Genomic DNA, 5821 nt, shown 5'->3' with positions numbered 1-5821 from the left:
TAAACCTCATGCCTCTCTCTGTAATGGAGAAGCTAGGGATCTTTGAGGTACAAGCTGCAAGAATCTCACTATAGATGGCAGACAATTCAAGAAAACAAGCTTATGGACTTGGAGAGGATGTTCTGGTAAAGATTGAAGACCATTATATCCCTGCTGATTTCATAGTCCTAGAGATTGGGAAGTGCATGGATGAATCCATCATCCTTGGCAGACCCTACCTAGCCACAGCAAAGGCTGTGATTGATGTTCACAGAGGAGAATTGATCATTCAAGTGAATGAAGAATCCTTTGTGTTTAAGGCTCAAGGATATCCCTCTGTAACCATGGAGAGGAAGCATGAATAGCTTCTCTTAAAACAGAGTCAAACAGAGCCCCCACAGTCAAATTCTAAGTTTGGTGTTGGGAGGCCACAACCAAATTCTAAGTTTAGTGTGAACCCCCACATTCAAACTCTAAGTTTGGTGTTGGGAGGTTCCAACATTACTCTGAACATCTATGAGGCTCCATGAGGGCCCACTATCAAGCTACTGACATTAAAGAAGCGTTTGTTGGGAGGCAACCCAATGTTATATTTATATATTTTCCATTGTTATTTTATGTTTTCTATAGGTTGATGATCATGTGAAGTCACAAAAACAATTGAAAAAGCAAAAAATAGAATGAAAAACAGAAAAAAACCCCTCACCTTTCAAATCCCACCATTCTCTTCACCACTCACATCCATCCTTCATAAAACCCCACAAACCCCACCATCCAAATTCAAACCACTTTCCCTCCCAAACCCACCCATAATGGCTGAACCTTACCCCTCTCTCCACCCCTATATAAACCCTTCTTCACTCCTTCATTTTCACACAACCTAAACACTACTTCTCACCCTCAGCCGAACCACAAAAGACCCCTCCATCTCCTCTATTTCTTCTTCTTCTACTCTTTTCTTTCCTCTTTTGCTCGAGGACGAGCAAAAATTCTAAGTTTGGTGTGGTAAAAGCGTTGCTTTTTGTTTCCCCATAACCATTTATGGCATCTAAGGCAGGAGAAACCTCTAGAAATCACGTAAGGTTTATTACTTGGACGACCCAGTATACTTGCTGGTTAGTTGAACGGAGTTGTGAGAATAAACAGTGCCCTAAGAGTAAATATATGCTAAAGCTCAAAAGATAGAAATCACAATTTCGTCCACTAGTGCATCAAGACCACTTCTATGAAGTTGTGGCCTTGAAGAAAGTGATCCCCGAGGTCCCTTTCAAACTCAAAAAGAGTGAATATCCGGAGATCCGACATGAGATCCAAAGAAGAGGTTGGGAAGTTCTTACCAACCCCATTCAACAAGTCGGAATCTTAATGGTTCAAGAGTTCTATGCCAACGCATTGATCACCAAGAACCATGATCAAAGTGTGAACCCGGACCCAAAGAATTGGCTTACAATGGTTCGGGGGAAATGCTTAGATTTTAGTCCGGAAAATGTAAGGTTGGCATTCAACTTTCCCATGATGCAAGGAGATGAACACCCCTATACTAGGAGGGTCAACTTTGATCAAAGGTTGGACCAAGTCCTCATAGACATTTGTGAAGAGGGCGCTCAATGGAAGAGAGATTCAGAGGGAAGCCGGTTCAACTGAGAAGGCATGACCTCAAGCCCGTGGCTAGGGGATGGTTGGAGTTTATCCAACGCTCAATCATTCCCACTAGCAACTGGTCCGAAGCTACTATAGACCGGGCTATCATGATTCATAGCATCATGATTGGAGAGGAAGTAGAAGTTCATGAGGTTATATCCCAAGAACTTTATATGGTGGCGGACAAGTCCTCTACCTTGGCAAGGTTAGCCTTCCCTCATCTCATTTGTCACCTCTGTAATTCAGTTGGAATTAACATAGAGGGAGACATCCTCATTAATGAGGACAAGCCTATCACTAAGAAGAGGATGGAGCAAACAAGAGATCCCACTCATGGACATGAGGAAATTCCTCATCATGAAATCCCTGAGATGGCTCAAGGGATGCACTTTCCTCCACAAAACTATTGGGAGCAAATCAACACCTCCCTAGGAGAATTGAGTTCCAACATGGGACAACTAAGGGTGGAACACCAAGAACATTCCATCCTCCTCCATGAAATTAAAGAAGATCAAAGAATCATGAGAGAGGAGCAACAAAGACAAGGAAGAGACATTGAGGAGCTCAAGCACTCCATAGGATCTTCAAGAGGAAGAACAAGCCGCCATCACTAAGGTGGATCCGTTCTTTAATCTCCTTGTTCTTTATTTTTCTGTTTTTCGAAAATTATACTTTATGTTTTATTTCTGTTTGTGTCTTATGATCATTAGTATCTTAGTTTCTATGCCTTAAAGTTATGAATGTCCTATGAATCCATCACCTTTCTTAAATGAAAAATGTTCTTAATTGAAAAAGAGAAGAATTGCATGAATTTCAAATTTTATAACAGATTAATTATTTTGATGTGGTGGCAATACTTTTGATTTCTGAATGTATGCTTGAACAGTACATATGTCTTTTGAATTTGTTGTTCATGAATGTTAAAATTGTTGGCTCTTGAAAGAATGATGAAAAAGGAGACATGTTACTGAGGATCTGAAAAATCATAAAAATGATTCTTGAAGAAAGAAAAAGCAGTGAATTCAAAAAAAAAAAAAAGCAAGCAGAAAAAGCCAATAGCCCTTTAAACCAAAAGGCAAGGATAATAGAAAGGATCCAAGGCTTTGAGCATCAGTGGGTAGGAGGGCCTACAGGAATAACATCCTGGCCTAGGCGGCTAAACTAAGCTGTCCCTAACCATGTGCTTGTGGCGTGAAGGTGTCAAGTGAAAACTTGAGACTGAGCGGTTAAAGTCATGATCCAAAGCAAAAAAAGTGTGCTTAAGAACCATGGACACCTCTAATTAGGGACTCTAGCAAAGCTGAGTCACAATCTGAAAAGGTTCACCTAGTTACGTGTCTGTGGCATGATGTATCCGGTGGTAATACTGGAAAACAGAGTGCTTTGGGCCACGGCCAAGACTCATAAAGTAGCTGTGTTCAAGAATCATCATACTTAACTAGGAGAATCAATAACAATATCCGGATTCTGAGTTCTTATAGAAGCCAATCATTTTGAACTTCAAAGGATAAAGTGAGATGCCAAAACTGTTCACAGGCAAAAAGCTAAGAGCCCCGCTCATCTAATTAATACTGATCTTCATAGATGTTTTTGGAATTCATTGTATATTCTCTTCTTTTTATCCTATTGATTTTCAGTTGCTTGGGGACAAGCAACAATTTAAGTTTGGTGTTGTGATGAGCAGATAATTTATACGCTTTTTGGCATTGTTTTTAGTATGCTTTTAGTATGTTTTAGTTAGTTTTTATTATATTTTTATTAGTTTTTATTTAAAATTTACTTTTCTGGAAGTTTGTGTGTTTTTCTGTGATTTTAGGTATTTTCTGGCTGAAAATGAGGGACCTGAGCAAAAATCTGATTCTGAGGCTGAAAAGGGCTGCAGATGCTGTTGGATTCTGACCTCCCTGCACTCGAAGTAGATTTTCTGGAGCTACAGAAGCCAAATTGGCACGCTCTTAATTGCGTTGGAAAGTAAACATTCAGGGCTTTCCAGAATTATATAATAGTCTATACTTTTTCCTGAGATTTGATGGCCCAAATAGGCGTTCCAAGTCTGCTTCAGAATTCCCGGCGTTAAACGCCGGAATTGGCACAAAAGTGGGAGTTAAAAGCCCAAACTGGCACAAAAGCTGGCGTTTAACTCCAAGAAAAGTCTCTACACATGGAAGCTTCAATGCTCAGTCCCAAGCACACACCAAGTGGGCCCGGAAGTGGATTTTTACATCATTTACTCATTTCTGTAAACCCTAGGCTACTAGTTCTCTATAAATAGGACCTTTTGCTATTGTATTAGGGGTTAATCTTTCAATCTTCGGATCATCTTTTGATCATGTTTTTACAATTGAACCCTCTTTGGGAGGCTGGCCATTCGGCCATGCCTAGACCTTGTTCTTATGTATTTTCAACGGTAGAGTTTCTACACACCATAGATTAAGGTGTGGAGCTCTGCTGTACCTCGAGTATTAATGCAATTACTATTGTTCTTCTATTCAATTCAGCTTATTCTTGTTCTAAGATATCACTTGTACCTCAACTTGATGAATGTGATGATCCGTGACACTCATCATCGTTCTCACCTATGAACTTGTACAAAAGAATCATTGGATTCTATTCTTACATGATCGAGAACCGACAGATGAATAGCCGTGCTGTGACAGAGCGCGTTGAACATTTTCACTGAGAGGATGGGACTGCAGCCATTGACAAAGGTGATGCTCAACATACAGCTTGCCATGGAAAGGAGGAAGAAGGATTGGATGAAGACAGTAGGAAAGCAGAGAGACGGAAGGGACAAAGCATCTCCAGACGCTTATCTGAAATTCTCACCAATGAATTACATAAGTATCTCTATCTTTATTTTATGTTTTATTTATCTTTTAATCATTAATCCTCCATAACCATTTGAATCCGCCTGACTGAGATTTACAAGATGACCATAGCTTGCTTCATGCCAACAATCTCCGTGGGATCGACCCTTACTCGCGTAAGGTTTATTACTTGGATGACCCAGTGCACTTGCTGGTTAGTTGTGTGAAGTGGTGATAAAGAGTTGAGATTGCAATTGAGCGTACCATGTTGATGGCGCCATTGATGATCACAATTTCGCGCACCACTATGCCTACTTCCAAATTTGATGGAAGAAGCATTTCAATCCCTGCCATTGGAGCAAACAATTTTGAGCCGAAGCCTCAACTAGTTGCTCTAATGCAACAGAATTGCAAGTTTTATGGACTTCCATCAGAAGATCCCTATCAGTTTTTAACTGAGTTTTTGCAGGTCTGTGAGACTGTTAAGACTAATGGAGTAGATCCTGAAGTCTACAGGCTCATGCTTTTCCCTTTTGCTGTAAGAGACAAAGCTAGAACATGGTTGGACTCACAACCTAAAGATAGCCTGGACTCATGGGATAAGCTGGTCGTGGCCTTCTTGGCTAAGTTCTTTCCTCCTCAAAAGCTGAGCAAGCTTAGAGTGGATGTTCAGACCTTCAAACAGAAAGATGGTGAATCCCTCTATGAAGCTTGGGAAAGATACAAGCAGATTACCAAAAGGTGTTCTTCTGACATGCTTTCAGAGTGGACCATTTTGGATATATTCTATTATGGTCTATCTGAGTTCTCTAAGATGTCACTAGACCATTCTGCAGGTGGATCCATTCACCTAAAGAAAACTCCTGCAGAAGCTCAAGAGCTTATTGACATGGTTGCAAATAACCAGTTCATGTACACTTCTGAGAGAAATTTTGTGAGTAATGGGATGCCTCAGAGGAAGGGAGTTCTTGAAATTGATGCTCTAAATGCCATATTGGCTCAGAACAAAATATTGACTCAGCAAGTCAACATGATTTCTCAAAGTCTGAATGGATGGCAAAATGCATCCAACAATACTAAAGAGGCATCTTCTGAAGAAAAAGCTTATGATCCTAAGAACCCTGCAATGGCAGAGGTAAATTACATGGGTGAACCTTATGAAACACCTATAATTCATCATGGAGAAATTATCCAAATTTTTCATGGAAGGATCAACAAAAGCCTCAACATTGCTTTAATAATGGTGGAAGAAATAGGCTCAGCAATAGCAAGCCTTTTCCATCATCTTCTCAGCAACAGATAGAGAATTCTGAGCAGAGCACCTCTAGCTTAGCAAACATAGTCTCTAATCTGTCCAAGGCCACTTTAAGTTTCATGAGTGAAACAAGGTCCTC

The 5821-nt window shown here is 40.3% G+C and overlaps 1 non-coding gene across 1 annotated transcript; it reads right to left on the bottom strand.

Moving 5' to 3' along the window:
• Positions 1-5079: 5079 nt before the first annotated feature.
• On the bottom strand, positions 5080-5187 carry LOC127741701 (small nucleolar RNA R71). The gene has a single exon (XR_008002906.1). It is a non-coding gene; the product is annotated as a small nucleolar RNA R71 (small nucleolar RNA).
• Positions 5188-5821: the final 634 nt, after the last annotated feature.

This window comes from Arachis duranensis, chromosome 9, assembly GCF_000817695.3.
Source record: "Arachis duranensis cultivar V14167 chromosome 9, aradu.V14167.gnm2.J7QH, whole genome shotgun sequence".
NCBI classification, from domain to species: Eukaryota; Viridiplantae; Streptophyta; class Magnoliopsida; order Fabales; family Fabaceae; genus Arachis; species Arachis duranensis.
The sequence above is the reverse complement of the archived record's forward strand: the minus strand, read 5'-3'. Positions and strand labels throughout refer to the sequence as shown.